At 38.4% G+C, this 18,995-nt stretch overlaps 1 long non-coding RNA gene across 1 annotated transcript; it reads right to left on the reverse strand.

The window, feature by feature from the left end:
• Positions 1–5,313: 5,313 nt before the first annotated feature.
• Positions 5,314–18,786, reverse strand: LOC120318639. Its single transcript, XR_005559553.1, has 4 exons — positions 18,706–18,786; positions 13,957–14,049; positions 13,159–13,268; positions 5,314–8,205 (listed from the first exon to the last, which is right to left on the reverse strand). It is a non-coding gene; the product is annotated as an uncharacterized LOC120318639 (long non-coding RNA).
• Between the last annotated feature and the right edge of the window lie 209 nt (positions 18,787–18,995).

Consider the following 18,995-nt stretch of genomic DNA (forward strand, 5'->3'; position numbering starts at 1 on the left):
TTCTTGGATGAGAAGCAAAAAGTTTCAAGTCCTTTGGGATAGATGAATTAATGCTTTCCAGCTTTTCATCTATTCAGGTATTCTTTCTCTAGAATAGGGGTGTCAAACCTTGGCAACTTTAAGACTTGGGGACTTCAATTTCCAGAATTTCCCAGCCAGATAGGTTGGACACTCCTGCTCTAGAAGCAGTGTAGTTGCATAACACTGATCTTGGTTTATTAGATGAATTTTCCTCCACTGGCAAGTAAACAGCTAGTCCCTGTGCTTTCCTTCAGCATAACCTCCTAACCACATACCATGTTTGATCCATTGTAATTTAGAGAATTAGCTGTGTTTTTTGGGGGGTGTTCCTATGAAGCTCCAAGAAAGCCTAAGATCTGTGCTCTTTGAACAACAGTACTTTGCATCATTGTGATGTCTGCTTGAATTTATTTTCCATGCAAAATATGATACCAGTGCACAAAATCAATTCTAGTCTTGAACTTAAGAATGTGAAAATGATTAAGTTGGGCAGATTTTTATTAACTCTGATCATTTATCCCTCTGGGTTTGTATCAACTGACCATTAGCACTCATGACCTTCCAGCTGTTACTGTACAATAACTTCTAGTAGAACTGTGCAATATGTTGGATTTAATATACATACATACATATACACACACACACACATGTGTGAACACACACACACACGCACGGGGGGGGGTTATTTTAATTTGCATTTGCTAGAGAAATACTTTATCTGATAAGTAATGGTTTGCTTCTGGTTATGGACTTAACATTTCTAAATGAAATTTTTGAAATATTGTTCATTTACTTGTTGTAACTGTATTACTAGTCTAAACTGCAAGATAGTTAAGCAAATAAATATTAAACAAGTATATTGTAGAAATATACTGTATTTCTAGTACTTTCCCTTAATTTCTCTCTTCCCCTTCAATACAACCCTTTGAGATAAGTCCATTTTTTTTCCTTTTGAAAACTATTTCTGGAGTAGTTTCAGTTTGCAGGTTATAATTTATTGCATGAATAGCAGTGAGACAGAGATTAAAACCTAATTCATATGGGGTAAAAATGCAGCTGGATGAATTCATGCAGTTGATTTGCACCTGCATGAACTTACCCAATTTCTAAGTGTAGTGATTTGCTTTAGCATTTTGGAAAGGCGGATATAAAGAATATGGTAACTACTATGGCATCTCATTTAATCTGTCTTTTCACCTCATAGTTTATGATGTAAAATATTAAGCTTATAATATTATGATGTCTTCACATACGGTAGATATTGTAACTTAATACAAAAACTCCAGTATCTTAAAAGCATATGCAGATGCCAACATCCCTTCCAGTGCTTCCATAGGATGAGGTAAAAAAAAAAAAGGTCAAGATGCCAACAACAATGGTGCCATTGAAGTTCTACCTGTTTTCTTCATGTGTTGCCTAAATTAAATAATGATTTGGATTAGACAGATCTCCAAGCATCTGCAAGAGGAATCGACAATATGGTGGGCATAACTTCATATTCCAAGCTCCACCCCTTTTGTATATAAATTCTACATTGATTTATTATAAAAGGGGTAATGTTTGGGTCATAAGAACATGTCCACCATCTTGCAGATTTTGACATCCCCTCCCAATGAGGACACCCTAGCAAAAATTTAAATTGAATCCAGACAAAATGTGGGCACTTTTGTAAAGAGGAAACTGAGGATTGTGTTCAGCATGTTTTTAATAAGATTTTCTAGATCTAGAATGTTCCTTGATCTTACACTGTCATTAGATATGCAGATGGCCACTGAAGTGAGAAACGCTTTTGCCAACTATATCAGACATGACAGCTCTGACTTTTTAGGAGGCAAGTGGACTTGGTGATGGTTGTCCAGATTTTGATTACACCACATCTTGACTACTGAAATATCTTTTACATGAAACTATCCTTCACAAGAATTTGGATATTGTTAATGCACATCATGGCAACTAGCCTGCTGATAAGTGCAAGTCCTAGGGAATCATATGATGCTTGTAATAAAATAAATGTAGTGATTGTCAGTTTCCTACTGGACTCACTTTAAAGCGTTGACAGAATATAGTAGCTTTTAAAGCCTTAAACAGCTTAGGACCTGCTATTTAAGAGACAATCTTTCTTGTTATGAGCTATGGTATCTAATTGATAAGATCTGCTGTAGGAGAGGGTCTTCTACCCTCTTTCTACAATGTAGGGAGAAGAACTTCTTCTGTGTAGGTTCCTTGCTGTAGAACATAGTCCCCTGGGAATTTTGTTTGACCTCATTGTCTAGGGGTTTAGATACAACCCCTTTGCCAAATCCTTTACTTGATGTTAGTATTAATTTTAGCATCAGTTTTACTTGTCTTTTAATTTTTTAGGTTGTCTTGTGAAACATTTTCTTGGCCAATTTAAGTATTGTCCAGGCACTGAATAAATAATTGCACTAGCATTTTTGTTTCTTGTATGTGATTTAATAAAATATGTACAATAGTCACCCGCCTTTTTGTAATGAAATCTTGCTGTTCATAATCTTCTAAAAAGAGTGTTCAAAAGGGGCAATTCACCTGAAGTTCCAGCATGAGTATACACCTTCTTATATACAGCTTAGCACTTTATCATACGGTACAGCAAAACATTTCCAGAAGCTGTTTTATAGTGAACCATGTCATTGGAGTCCATTGAGTCCAATATGCTTGACAGTGATTAGCAACAACTGTTCAGAGTTTCATAAAGGAATTTTTCCTGATAGTGCTGCCAAAGTCCACACCTGGGATCTTTTCCATGCAATGCGTGGGCTTTAGCCCTAAGCAATTTCCCCACCTCCCCAGCCCTACCCACTCCTCCCCTTAGCAACTAGTGTTTTTATTTAGGATGATCATAGAAAATAAATGAGTATTTTATTCCATGACATTGTGTTTCTATTGTTTAACTGTTGGACTGCTTCTCTTTTAATAGGTATGTGCAATTAGATCTAAAATATAATACGTTAGCCACTAGCCAGCTGTCCCGCCACTACAAATATTATCTTTCCTATGATTTGTTGTCCTGAATTTGAATCTGTGCAAGTTGCCACCAGAGACAAAAGAATTTGGAAGGTGTTCAAAGTGGAAAGTGGATTATTTGGGACCTAATATTTCCAAAAATACAGATCAGCACTATCTGATTAATTTCTCTATTGTTATTATCCAATCCTAGTTTCAGTTATTTTTTTATAGTGAAGTGAGTTCTTTAAATATTATAGACTTTAATACTTAAATGTTAAAGGAGCTTTCTATAACAATTTAAATTAATGGTACTTACATCTTACTACTATTACTACTACTACTACTACTACTAATAATAATAATAATAATTTTAAAAAGTTGGAAGGGACCTTGGAAGTCATCTAGTCCAGCTCCCTGCTCAGGCAGGAAACGCTATACCATTTCAGACAAATGGCTGCACATTCTCTCTTCCTGTGTTGGAGCATTCACAGCTTCTGAAGGCAGGTTGTTCCACTGATTAATTGTTCTAATTGTCAGAAAATTTTTCTTTAGTTCTAGGTCAGTGATGGCGAACCTATGGCACATGTGCCAGAGGCAGCACTCAGAGCTCTCTCTGTGGGCACACCTGCTGCCACCACCACCAGCTCGCGCAGGTCCATTAGGCCACTAATGGCACCCGAAGTGGCAGCTCCATCCAGCACAAAGGAGGCGAAGCAGCTGGCTAGCAAGCTCGAGTAGAGGTGGTAGAGCGCACCCCCCCATGCACTTGCTGGCCTCTGTGTGCGGGGATTGATAGTGTCAGGCAATGGCACCCCCGCCTTACCCCCTGCCTCACCCAACAGGACAAGCCTCCTGCATACTGCCCCACCCACCAGAGACCCCCTGGATCTCTCCAATCCCACCCAGCCCCCACAAGCATCCCCCCACTAGCAACATCAAGGTGGCCACGCCCACCCCGGCCATGCTTACACAGCCTGCTGTGACCACCATAGCCATGCCCACCCAGTGGTCCACCCCACCTCCACCCTCCTGAGGGCACCACAGTGCTGATGCAACCCTGGCACTTTGCGATAAATAAGTGGGTTTTGGGTTGCGGTTTGGGCACTCACGCTCTAAAAAGTTTGCCATCACTGTTCTAGGTTACTTCTCTCTCTTTGGTTAGTTTCCATCCGTTGCTTCTTGTCCTGCCTTCAGGTGCTTTGGAGAATAGTTTGACTCCCTCTTCTTTGTGATAGCCCCTGAACACTGGAACACTGCTATCATGTCACCCCTCATTCTTCTCTTCATTAAACTAGACATACCCAATTCCAGCAACCATTCCTTATATGTTTTAGCCTCCAGTTCCCTAATCATCTTTGTTGCTCTTCTCTGTACTCTTTCTAGAGTCTCAACATCTTTTTTACATCGTGGTGACCAAAACTGGATGCAGTATTCCAAGGCATTGTAAAGTGGTATTAACACTTCATGTGATCTTGATTCTATCCCTCTGTTAATGCAGCCTAGCACTGTGTTGGCTTTTTTGGCAGCTGCAGCATACTGCTTGCTCATATTTAAGTGATTGTCCACTAGGACTCTGAGATCCCTTTCAAAGTTACTACTATTAAGCAAGGTACCACCTAAACTCTACCTGTGCAATTGGCTTTTCTTGCCTAAATGTAGAACCTTACTGTTTTCACCATTGAATTTCATTTTGTTAGATAGTGCCCAATGTTCAAGTCTGTCAAGATCCTTCTGTATCTTAAGCCTATCTTCTGGAGTGCTGGCTATTTCTGCCAGCATGGTGTCATCTGCAAATATGATGAGTTCCCCATCTATCCCCTCATCCAAATCATTGATGAAGATTTTGAAGAGCACTGGGCCCAAAATAGAGCCCTGGGGCACCCCACTACACATATCCCTCCATGTAGATGCAGTTCCATCGAGAACCACACACTGAGTACTTCCGGTCAGCCAGCTATGAATCCATCTGGTGGTGATGCTGTCTAACCCATATTTTTCTATCTTATAAGTAGTAGGTTATGATTTACTTTATCAAATGCCTTACTGAAGTCCAAGTAAATTATATCCACAGCATTCCTCTGGTCCACTAATTTTGTCACTTGGTTAAAAAATACAATAAGATTTGTCTGGCATGATGTTTTTGACAAACCCATGTTGGCTTTTGGTAATGACTTTGTTTGCCTTTAGGTGTTTGCTAATTCGTTGCTTGATTATCTTTTCCAGAATCTTCCCAGGTATTGAGGTCAGGCTGATAGGTTTGTAATTTCCTAGATCTATTTTATTTATCTTATTTATTTATTTGTTTGGGTGATTTACAGTATATGGCTGCCCACTTCATAACAGTGGCTTTAGGCAGCATACAGTGTTAAAACAGCATTAACATGAATTAAAACAATACACCAAATAATAAAAGCAGCATTGCCACCAGAGGTCTCTTAATTTCCTGGACCAAATATTTGGGAGAACAAATATTCTTCAGAGTCTTATAAAAGGCTAAGAAGGTTGGGGCTATCTCAATTTCCAGAGACATTTTATTCCATGGGGCAGGTAACATAAGTCTAGGGTCCAGAAAATGGCATTTTTTTTAGGGAAACAGTGAAGGAAGATGTCCTCTTAGATCTGGGGGGCTGGAGGCAACAGTAGAGATCCCCCAAATAGTCTAGATAGTTAGGGCTTTATTGGTGATAACCAGCATCGTAAATCAGACTGAGAAGCCTAGTGGGATCCAGTGCAGCTTGCAGAGCACCATTGCTATAAGAGAATAATGGGAAACACCTATTCTGAATCAACTTGAGCATCCCAATACCTGCAAAGGAAGACTATGTACAGTGTGTTACACTAATCCAAACAGAAGATAATTAAGGAATGAATCACCATGAGCAAAGCTGAAAGGGAGGCTTAAAAACCACAGCCACTCAGTGTTGTCATGGTTAAGACAAAGCCTGTTCTCCCCCATCCAACCCTCCCAGGACTTCCGGGCACTGGGAGAGGACTTCACCAGCAGCATCTGGTTGACCCATAATGGAGATATACAACTGAGAATCATCAATATGCTAATAATACTGCACTCCGTGTTGATAGATGTCCTCACCCAGAGACTTCATATAAATGTTAAATAGGAGCTGGAAGAGAGTAGAGGTCCCAGGATCAATCTCTTCTACTACCAATCTCAAATGGAACCTGTGCTAACAAAAGGAAGAGAACAACTGTAATATACTGCCTCCCACTCCCGATCTCCTGAGTTCACCCAGAAGTATATCATGATTGATACTATTTAAGGCCACTGAATGATCAAGGAGGACTAGGATGGATGCACTAGCTGCATCTTGAGTACACCAGAGCTCAATATCAACATGACCAACCTATAACGAGGCTTGAATCCTGACTAAAAAAAGCTCCAGATAATCTATTTCTTCCAGGTCCCCATGGAATTCTAACATTTCAACAACTTTCCCTAAAAATGGATGGTTGGAAACTGGACAAAAATTGTCCAGATCTATTGGTTCCAGCAATGGCGTCATAATGACGGGCGAGGCAACTGCCTCTTTCATTGCTGATGGAACCATCTCCTCTGGCAGAGAAGCATTTATCACACCTGCCACCTCAGGAAAGACCTTAACCAACCAGAAGGGGCAGGGATCTAAAACACAGGTAGCTGAATTCACAGCTTGAAGGATTCTGTCCATTTCATGAGAGCTAACAGGGCTAATTTAGCTGTATTTAGTAACTAAACAATCACTTTGATTATTTCACTTCAAACACATTATGAAGTTAAGCACATTAGAAAATTAGATTAATTTGATTAGATTGGACATATTAAATTGGTGAGGTTCAAACTGTCTGGATGATTCATATTGTAGCCACATAATATGTCTGTGAAAAGCTCTATAAAGCTTGGGAGAAACTGGTAATAGTGGAAATAGCATTCTTACCTCAAACTTTTGTTTAATCAACGACTAAGACAATGGCACCATTCAAAGTAATTTTGTACCTCACAGGAGGGCATTGCTGGCTGTGGAATTCTGGAAGTTGAAGTCCACATGCCTTAAAATTGTCAAGGTTGAGAAACACTATTCTAGAACAAATTGCAAATCTTTTAAAGTGACACAAATTCATAGTGATAGGAGACTTAATTACCTAACATCTGTTAGGAGACAAACTCTGTCAGGTATGATCTTTCCAAGAAATTCCTAACTTGTCTTCCCGACCATTTTCTCTTCACAAATGGCAGAGAAGAATGGATTTAAGTTAGATGAAGGCCCACTCTGAAAGCATGTTAGGAAAAAAAAACTTTTCTAAAAAGAAACATTTGATAATGGAACCAACTACTCATTGCAAAGGGAAAATTCTCTTCATTGGTTGTGCCAAAGCAAAGGGTAAACAGTCATTTGAGTGGGATGCCTGGATTTGGATTCCTGCATTAATGTCAGAAGTGACTGCCTGAATCTCTCTTTCTACTCTATGAATTTTGGAATCTAGGCAGAATCTATGAGGTCAGGCTGTTTCAGTATTGAACAAAACCCCAGCTATTCATCCAAGATATAAGATCACTGTTCCCATTAGTTTTCAAACAGCAGCCATTTTATATGAATGGAAAAATTGAAGATGAAATTCAAACCTTGCCTTTAAGTTCCATAATGGATGCCCACTGCTTCTTGGTCATATCAGTAGCCATCCTTTGAGAGATGGGTTTTAGAATGGTAAACCTTGCAATTATATCAATGATTTTAAACAACAAAAAATACAAAATAACCTATTAGAAAAATTGGGAGGGGAAAAAATTCTTTTAGAAATGCAATTAAATAATTGAAATAGATAGTAAAAGGAAGTTCTCAAGGCAATTATAATGACAGCATTGAAGAATGAATACCTATTTGGTTAATAAAGCTTTTTTGAGGGCTGGGGGGAGGGCAGAAACATACTTATCTGTAAACTTTGGAGAGGAGGGGGAATTACAAGATTACCCAGCCAAGCCTTAACTGTGAATGTCAAAACAGAAACATCATTTTTCATATTTCTTAGACCCAGACCAATCTCCTGCTTGTGGCTATAAACATTCATAAGAATGCATCTGGGTGTTTTCATAGTAATTAATATATCATAGATTGAAACTCATCACCTGTGAAAGCTGACATTTTACGAATGCTTGAGCAATCAGGATAACAAATGCATGAAGTCACATGCAAGGGAGACTGTGAAACACAATTCACACGATTTCTGTAGAGGAGAGAAAACAGGAGGTAAAAGTACAAATGAAAGTGAGAGAGAAAACAACTGTCTCAAACAGGATGCCTCTCCCCCTCATATTCAAAAAATTAAATTTTCTTCAGTTTTGTGGATACATTTTGATTCTCAGAATTGTAAAGTCAGCATGAAGAGCCTTAGTTCACTCATGAAGCTGTACAGTATGAATATTTGTTTCTGAATAAGAGACATAAGAGACTCTTATAAGAAATCTTGACACTTGAGTGTGTCCAATCCCCCAAACCCCTTTATGGATTACTGCCTTGTCGTGGCGAAGGGGCTTGCGTAACTCAATGAAGCTATAAGCTATGCCGTGCAGGGCCACCCAAGACGGACAGGTTATAGCAGAGAGTTCTGACAAAATGTGATCCACTGGAGAAGGAAATGGCAAACCACTCCAGTATCTTTGCCATGAAAACCCCATGGACAGTACTAAAAGGAAAAAAGATATGACGCTGGAAGATGAGCCCCTCAGGTCGGAAGGTGTCCAATATGCTACTGGGGAAGAGCAGAGGGCTAGTACTAGTAGCGCCAGAAAGAATGAAGCGACTGGGCCAAAGCCGAAAGGACGCTCAGCTGTGGATATATCTGGTGGTGAAAGGAAAGTCCGATGCTGTAAAGATTTTTTCTCCATAGGAACCTGGAATGTAAGATCCATGAATCAAGGCAAGCTAGACGTAGTCAAAAAAGAGATGACAAGACTGAACATCGACATCTTAGGAATCAGCGAACTAAAATGGACAGGAATGGGTGAATTTAACTCAGATGACCATCAGGTATACTACTGTGGGCAAGAATCCCTCAGAAGAAATGGAGTAGCCTTCATAGTCAATAAAAGAATAGGAAAAGCAATACTGGGATACAATCCCCAAAATGACAGGAATGATCTCAATTCGAATCCAAGGCAAACCATTCAATATCACAATAGTCCAAATCTATGCCCCAACCACTGGTGCTGAAGAGGATGAAATTGACCGGTTCTATGAAGCCCTACAGCACCTTATAGAATTAACACCAAAAAATGATGTCCTTATCATCATGGGGGATTGGAATGCTAAGGTAGGAAGCCAAAAGATAACTGGAATAACAGGCAAGTTTGGCCTTGGAGTACAAAATGAAGCAGGGCACAGGCTAACAGAATTTTGTCAAGAGAATACGATGGTCATAACAAACACTCGTTTCCAACAACCCAAGAGACGGCTCTACACATGGACATCACCAGACGGTCAACATAAAAATCAGATTGACTATGTGCTCTGCAGCCAAAGATGGAGAAGCTCTATACAGTCAGTAAAAACAAGACCAGGAGCTGACTGTGGCTCAGATCATGAGCTTCTCGTTGCAAAATTTAGGCTTAAATTGAAAAAAGTAGGGAAAAGCACTAGGCCACTCAGGTATGAACTAAATCATATTCCTGATGAATATACAGTAGAGGTGACAAATAGATTTAAGGAACTGGATCTGATAGACAGAGTGCCTGAAGAACTATGGATGGAAGTTCGCAACATTGTACAAGAGTAGCAACTAAAACCATCCCAAAGAAAAAGAAATGCAAGAAAGCAAAATGGCTGTCTGAGGAAGCTTTGCAAATAGCTGAGGAAAGAAGGGAAGCGAAAGGCAAAGGAGAAAGAGAAAGATACACCCAATTGAATGCAGAATTCCAGAGAGTAGCTAGAAGAGATAAGAATGCCTTCTTAAATGAACAGTGCAAAGAAATAGAAGAAAACAACAGAATAGGGAGGACCAGAGATCTCTTCAAGAAAATTGGAGATATGAAGGGAACGTTTCATGCAAAGATGGGCATGATAAAGGACCAAAATGGCAGAGACCTAACAGAGGCAGAAGAGATTAAGAAGAGATGGCAAAACTACACAGAAGAACTATACAAGAATGAGCTTAACATCCCAGATAACCACAATGAGATAGTCATTGACCTCGAACCAGACATCCTAGAATGTGAAGTAAAATGGGCCTTAGAAAATCTGAGCAACAACAAAGCTAGTGGAGGTGACAGTATTCCAGCTGAGCTATTCAAAATCTTAAAAGACAATGCAGTAAAAGTGCTACACTCAATTTGCCAGCAAATTTGGAAAACTCAACAGTGGCCACAGGATTGGAAAAGGTCAGTTTACATTCCAATTCCAAAGAAAGGCAATGCCAAAGAATGTTCAAACTATCGCACCATTGCACTCATTTCACATGCTAGTAAAGTTATGCTTAAAATCCTACAAGCTAGACTCCAGCAGTATGTGGATCGAGAACTACCAGAAGTACAGGCAGGATTTCGAAGAGGCAGAGGAACTAGAGATCAAATTGCCAACATACGCTGGATCATGGAGAAAGCTAGGGAGTTCCAGAAAAACATCTACTTCTGCTTCATTGACTATGCAAAAGCCTTTGATTGTGTGGATCACAACAAATTGTGGCAAGTTCTTAAAGAGATGGGAGTACCAGACCATCTCATTTGTCTCTTGAGAAACCTATATGCGGGTCAAGAAGCAACAGTGAGAACCGAACACGGAACCACTGATTGGTTCAAAATTGGAAAAGGAGTCCGGCAAGGCTGTATACTGTCGCCCTGCCTATTTAACTTATATGCAGAGCACATCATGAGAAAGGCAGGGCTAGATGAATCAAAAGTTGGAATTAAGATTGCCGGGAGAAATATCAACAACCTAAGATATGCAGATGATACCACTCTAATGGCAGAAAGTGAAGAGGAACTAAAGAGCCTCTTGATGCGGGTGAAGAAGGAGAGTGCAAAAGTTGGCTTGAAACTCAACATTAAGAAAACCAAAATCATGGCATCCGGCCCTCTCAATTCCTGGCAAATAGATGGGGAAGAAATGGAGGTAGTGACAGATTTTATTTTTCTGGGCTCCAAGATCACCTCAGATGGGGACTGCAGCCAAGAAATTAAAAGACGCTTGCTCCTGGGGAGGAAAGCTATGGCAAATCTAGACAGCATTCTAAAAAGCAGAGACATCACCCTGCCAACAAAAATGCGTATAGTCCAGGCCATGGTTTTCCCAGTTGCAATGTATGGCTGTGAAAGTTGGACCATAAGAAAGGCTGAGCGCCAAAGAATTGAGGCCTTTGAACTATGGTGCTGGAGAAGACTCCTGCGAGTCCCTTGGACTGCAAGGCGTTCAAACCGGTCAGTCCTAGAAGAGATCAACCCCGACTGCTCTTTAGAAGGCCAGATCCTGAAGTTGAAACTCAAGTACTTTGGCCACCTAATGAGAAGGAAGGATTCACTGGAGAAGAGCCTAATGGTGGGAAAGATTGAGGGCAATAGAAGAAGGGGACGACAGAGAATGAGATGGCTGGATGGAGTCACTGAAGCAGTAGGTGTGAATTTAAATGGACTCCAGAAGATGGTAGAGGACAGGAAGACCTGGAGGAACATTGTCCATGGGGTCGCGATGGGTCGGACACGACTTCGCAATTAACAACAACAATCCCCCAAAATGTCTAAAAGACAGTAAGAAATACCCAACAAATAACTATCCTGTCTTCCCAAACATCGTAAAACCACTTTTCTCCTACAACAAGCCAACAAAGGGGTTATTTTGTTAAACTAAATATGCTTTTATAGCAGTGTATCTTATTAGGTGGCCTTCGAATAAATCACCTTGAAATCATCATTTCTGGAGAAAACAGTGTTAAATTCCCTTTGAATGGCTACAACAAGCAAAGGAAAATTGCATATACTAATGATAGGACTGTTGGAGTGGGAAAGCCTGGTGTTTTGCTCAGTTCATTATCATTCATTTCATTCTCTGAATAATTAGAAATATATCTAGTACTATTACATTACATAACCTTTATAGTAGGGTGTTTTTTTTAAATTATCAAGTACAATTTTAATGCCAGCCTTTCCAGTATACAGAGACAAAATGGCATTAAGACATTTTGTAGGTGATCTCAGGGAGTGAATGCAGGAGTGGTTGTCACACCCTCACAACTGGGCGATCAAACCACAATCTCTTTTTACACGTATCACATGTAAACAAGGCAGGAAGTCAAATTCTGTGATCACAGATGCCCTTTTAACTTGCAGGTGGCCCTTAATATACAACCTCTCCTTAATAATCTTGGTGCTCCTTTCTTTTCCGAAGTAGAATTAAATCAAATTTTCTCTTCTCAGGGAAACAGATATTACTTTATTCATTTGTAAGATTCCTATTTTGTATTTCTTCCAAAAACAATAGATGACTACATATATCACTTTCCGACCATTGTTTTTACAGTCCTATGAGGTAGGTTCCAGTGGGAGATAGAAATTTATACAAAGTCATTCCATGAGTTTCTGAAGCTAAATCACCCTTGGAACATTTAAATGAAATGATTGACTGGGCAATACATCAAACATTTTTCAGTTTCTTGAACTAGAGCACATTTAATACTGTGAAAGACTTTTGCTGAAAGTCATTATAAAAGGATGCTGAATGCTGTAGATGTAGTCTCTACATTAATTTCGCTTCCAATTGACAATTATCTGTCATTCATTACCATTGCACTGCACTTTCAAATATTTCATATCCACCCATCTCTCTCTGTTGCAACTTGCATTGTTCAGGTAGTCCTCGACTTACAACAGTTCATTTAGTGACCATTCGAAAAAGTGACATGTCCATTTTTCACACTTACAACCATGGCAGCCTGCATCCCCATGGTCATGTGATCAGAATTCAGACACTTGGCAATTGGCTCCTGTTTATGACGGTTGCTGTGATTCAGAGTCATGTGATCACCTTTTGCGATCTTCTGACAAGCAAAGTCAATGGGGCATCCAGATTCACTTAACAACCATTTGAAGTGATTCACTTTATTGTCATAAAATAGGGCAAAATTCACTTAACAACTGTCTCACATAGCAACAAAACTTTTGGGCTCAGTTGTGATCATTAGCTGAGGACTTACCAGTATTGTAAACACTGAAAATCCTTCACATTCAGCCGAATTTGAAAAATCATCTTGCAATGTCTTCCCAGCCACTGGGATTCAAGTACGGTATCTAAGAGTATGGTTGCCTTAAAAACAACAGGGAAAATTACTGCTCACAAAGTCTAATCTCATTTTATATATCATGCTAAATAATTCAAGACAGGTTCAATAAAAAAATCACACCATCTAAATGAGATACAATATAAAGCACAGTAGAATGTGCTCAAACTTTGAGCAAAAAAAGCCACTGAACCATTTGCATCAGCTGTTTTATAAGAATGTAATTTTTTTCTGACCTGCAGACTAAAAAGAATCAATTCATTTAGATCAGGGGTAGTCAACCTTGGCTCTTTTATGACTCGGGAGTTGAAGTCCACGAGTCCTAAAAGAGCCAAGGTTGACTACCCCTGATTTAGATTATTACCTCTTTTCAGAATGCTGATCCTTCCTTATTTAAACAGCAATTAATTGCTGTTGTTCTTTTAAATAAATGAGATAATGCATTTACAGGAAAATTAAACACTCTCTTCAGTGAAAATTTGAGACAGAAAAGCCTGGCAGAAAGGAACAAATAATAACATTTCCATGTCTCGGAATCATGTGATCATCTTTTGCAACTTTCTGATCGGCAAAGTGAATGGGGAAGCAAGATTCACTTTACAACCATGCTATTAACTTAACAACTGCAATGATTCACTTAACAACTCTGGCAAGAAACTGTCTTGGTTAGCAACAGAAATTTTGGGCTCAATTGTAGTCATAAATTGAGACTACCTGTATTCAAATGTGGCATTTCTATTTTTCCAGTGATATAACTGACCGATTTTTCTTCTTCCGTGCCTTCTAGCGTTTGAGACGGTTTTTTCCCTGTGGTGAAATTAAAGTGAGTTTAATTGCTTTGGTATAATTAATATTTTTTGCTGTGCAGCTACTGGGAATCCTGAAGTTTCAGGATGACATTGTGATAACAGGAAACCCTGGTCCTGCGTAAAAGTCAAGAGAGTCTCAAAATTGGACGGAAGTTGGTTTTGGGTAACACCCTCTTGAGCAGAGCATATAACAGACCTCCCAAAGTTATATATGTCTTCGATCATCTATGACTGGTCAGAATGAGACAATGTTGTGAATGTGCATTTAATCATAAATAACTGCTGAATCAAACTTTCAATGAAAAAAGCCTAAAATACAAGCTGTAACAATACTTCTTTCATGCTTTTTTCTATTTTTTTGTTTGCAACATTTTACAGCAAGCCTCCTTCCAAAAAAAAATGCTTTTCAATTATTCATCTTCTTATCATTTATTAATTATCCTCATAGTATTTCATAAACAAGCATGTGGTTTTCTTTCTCGGCTTTCCTTTAAGTACTCTTTGCAAGGATTATTTTACAAGTAGAAACTGAAGAGACACGAATAGATCAGCATTATGTTGTGTATAAATGAAGGGCATGGAGCCACAGATTAACTTGAGAAAAAGTCTAAGGGCTTACCTGTACAGTGCAATTAAAATAGTGGAACAGCTGAGCAGTTGCTAATTTTATTTTATTTTTTAAAAAAACTTCTTTTTTATTAGCAATCATTTAAATTAATCCATCCCCTTTGTTACCAGAAATCTGTTTCAAATGGTGTGGACAAACTCCCAGAATTCTCTGTGATGGTCAGACTTGTAGGGAAGGTTGAGAGTGACCTTTCAATGGCCTTCTTTCAAAGGTCTTCCATACATCTGAAGACTTTTGAAAGATTTGGGACAAACCTACTATGGCTATGCCATTGACCAGATACTTACTGGCAGTCTGAGATGACTGGCACTTAATCTGCGAAGCCAAATAGTGGAGATGGTAGTTTTTAGTATCATTTTTATTATCATTATTTTACAAGTAGAAGCTGAAGGGACATGAATAGATCAACATTATGTTGCATAGAAATGAAGCATCTTTAACTTTACTGGACACTACCAGCTTTTTCTAACTTGGTGCCCTCCAGCTATGTTGGGGCTATAAAGAGCCGAGGTGGCGCAGCAGTTAGAGTGCAGTACTGCAGGCCACTTTAGCTGTGTTCAGCAGGTCAGCGGTTCAAATCTCACCAGCTCAAGGTTGACTCAGCCTTCTATCCTTCCGAGGTAGGTAAAATGAGGACCCAGATTGTTGGGGGCAATGTAAATATATATATACATTGCTTACTGGTGTACACCGCTTAGAGAGTGCTTGCACTTAAAGCGGTATATAAGTCTCATAAATAAATAAATAAATAAAATAAATAATTCCCAGAATTTTGTCAAAAGAAATTCAAACCACCTATTATATTATTAAAATTACTACCAATAATATTTGTCTTCATCTGAAAGCAGGTTAGACTGTTTTGGTTTTGACTTGGTGCGCTCTGAGCTTTGTTTTTTTTGCTTGTAGACGTTTCATTACCTGACTAGGTAACATCTTCAGTGCTAGAATTGAGTGGGGTGTGCTCTCTATTTATATAAAGCAGCTTGCCCTGTCAATGTTAGTGGGGGTGTTGTGTTCTCCTTGGTAGTTCCTTGATTAGGCTGTTGTTTACTGCTTGTCTGTCTGAATTAGTAATTTCTTGATTAGGATATTGTTTACCATTTGAGTATTTGTCTGCTGTTAAGCTTGGTATCATTCCCTATTTATATGATTGCTGGTGAAGTGGTGTTATGGTCTTTTTGTTTCCCTTTCAGTCTTTTTTCTCTCTTTTGAATAATGTGCAAATGTTGTTTGCCTCTATGTGCCTATTGATAACTGACTTGTCTCAATCCTAAGCTTCCAGGAATTTTGTTTGAAGTTTTGGATTTAGCAAATCCAAGCAGAGATGTCAACAGTTTCCTAGTTGAAATTATGACTGAGTTTGTCTATGTGTCATGAGATTAAGGTGTTTTCACCATATCATCTAACTGCTAGTTGGTGTTCATGGATGTGCCCTGCTGGTCTTCTGCCAGTCCTAGTTAATGGCTGTTTTACTCCTTACACTGTATGTTGTAGATGACTCCTGTTTTTTTCTTCTTCTTGGGCTACCGGGTTGGTTTGTGTGCTATGATAGCATATCTGAAACATTTCTGATGCATGGCAGTGTTTTCCTTTTCATAACTTGTGTTGCTTGTCCTGTAGAGGGTTAAGTAGTTGAGCACTTTTTGACAAAGTTGCATAGGTATCCAATTTTATAGAAAATGTTTTGGTGGCTAATAATTGCATTTCACAAATTGGAAGTGAGAGTGTTGCATTCTATGGATGAGACCAGGATAGTTTTTGTATTGTTGTTTTAAGATTATTTTTACGGATTGCATTTTACTTTGGGTTCTTTTGTCTATGACAGGGGTGTCAAACTGCCGGCCAGCAGGCCAGATGCATCATGGTGAAACTGCACCTACCCCACTGCTGGCAATGGAAAAAAAATTGCTATATGTCGCGACATGTCATGTGATGTTGCGAGTTTGACAACCATGGTCTATGAGAACCCTGCTAGCAATGGACAACAATTGTGATTGAAAGGACCCCTGGGGCTGGTTCAGTAATAGATATAATTTGTAATATATTGTTATTTCTGATAACCCTTGCTGGACTTTTGCTGTTTAATAGGGAGGGATGAGTTTCTAGAGATGGATTTACAGAAACTGAAGTATAAAAGGATGTTTTATACTTGTTTTATGTTTGGTTATATTTTAGTGTTTATTGTTAATGTTGACTATGCTTACTGAGATTTCTCCATTTTTAATTTTTTAATGTTTTATTGGTTTATTTTGCAATTGTATGAGTTTTTCTTGTGTAATATATTCTTTAGTAAAATTATTGGAAAGCAAATAGCTGAGAACCCATAGAATAGTTGAAGTTACTTGAAACATAAATAAGATTCTGTGCTTTTTGTCTTGATTTTCTCATAGGTGTTCTGTATATTCTGTTTCTTTTGTTTAAGACATGGTCATCACCATCTTTAGTACTCACTGTATCTGAAACAACTGATCTCTTTGTTTTCTTTCAGACATTAACAAGGAAGCTTAATTGAATAGGAAGCACTGTGTTAGATACAGCAGGGAGGCCACTGAAAGTGGACTGGAGTTCAGGTTTGTTTGTTTTTTAAAAAAAATGTTCCTTTCTTTTAAAATAACCATCTATCAATTTGCATAAAAATCTTGTCATGCTTAATACCTCAATGACTTCAGCAGGAATTGATTATGAAATTTGGCATTTCATCTGGATGAGGAGTTCTTCAATGTTTTGTGTTTTCCAATTGAGCAGCAAATGGCCAGTGTAGCAATAAGTCCCTCATGGCGTAACAGATGCCTTTGTAATTTAATTCATATGCATCCCATGAATATTCATGTATATTACTTGCAAAAAATCATTCAACAAAGCAAACAATCCTATAGCCCCAAGTCAACAGACAAGAGGGTAATGTGCTTCCTTGCCAAATGTTTTATCTGTTATTAATGTACAACAACAAATGCCATTTCTCAGCCGGGAACATTATTTTGTAACTGCTTTGCCACTGCTTTGCTTACAAGGAAGGCCTACCTGCCCTTTGGAATTAGAAGACAGAAAATCACATTGCGCAAGCAATTATTGAGTGTCTGCCCCATCTTGTGGGAAAGCACACAAATTGCAAGTATCAAAACAGAGTTTCATAAGAAAAGATCCCTGGAATGACCAAGATTTGAATGAAGGGTGAGTATAATCAATTCTGAACAAATGTCAGCATTTGTTTTGTGCTTACAAACATATGGTTTATAAATGTATGCCGTTTAAATCTATGCCATTTACAGAGTTCATTCACACATTTACATTTTGGTCATCTAATTAAATAAGTGCATAGGAATCTGCTTTAGTCAAAGTTAAAACTGGGCTATTTTTCTTAGGATATATGAAGCTACGGTTACCCAAATGACTGACATAAAAGTTCCATAGTCTCAAACTGGTTAATCAGTGATGAGGAATGATAGCAGTTGTGTTCAACACTATTTGAGTATCAGATATCTATAGGCAGATAATGGCTTCCAGAGACTAGAACCAGGAATCTTTGTGTAGGCTTCACTTTTTTAAAAAAAATTAAATAACATGTACAAAAATACATATGCATACACTTTATATGCATAAAGTGTTCTAAACTGAAAATAGTTCAAGATTAAATAGCAATTATTTGTGTTCAAAATGAGAAATGCCTATCTTTCTCAATATGTTTGAACGTAAGACAATCCCATTTCAATCTTGAATAAAATGTTTTGCAGTTAAAACCATCCTGGAGGCAGTTGGCGTTATTTTGAATTTGAAACAATTCTTTCAAATTTCACATGGAATTTGAAATATTTTGTACACTTCTAACCTGTATCTTTTATAATTAAGACTGGGTTATGCTTCTTCTTCTTTTTTAAGTATTAGTAGAATGGGATGACTTAATAATGCTCCTAATAAGCATGGACATGTGCTTCAGGTCAGTGTATCTAAAACCCCTTTGACAGCAAAATAATCACCCAGAGTAGTTTTAGAGTTGAGGTTCAAAAAATTTGACAACAAAGTACTTACAGTCATATAACTTTTTCTACTTGAGTAAGAGGACTACTAAATACGAGTTCCTGAAATAGCAGTTCTTCACGACAAGTGGCAATCTGTTTTTGAAAATAACAACAACAATTAAAATAGCTATTTGTATGCAAACTTCTCACTCTCCATATTTTGTGCATTGCTTTCAGCTTTTATAAAACCAACCTTTAGTCTTTCAGCTTTTCATAACAGAACTCTCTTTGCAAATGAAAAATCAGTCTTGCCATAGTTAATGTTGTATAAACAGAGGGATAGAATCAAGATCACAAGAA

This window comes from Crotalus tigris, unplaced genomic scaffold (assembly GCF_016545835.1).
Source record: "Crotalus tigris isolate CLP2741 ecotype Arizona unplaced genomic scaffold, ASM1654583v1 scf7180000020342.816771, whole genome shotgun sequence".
Lineage (NCBI taxonomy): Eukaryota > Metazoa > Chordata > Lepidosauria > Squamata > Viperidae > Crotalus > Crotalus tigris.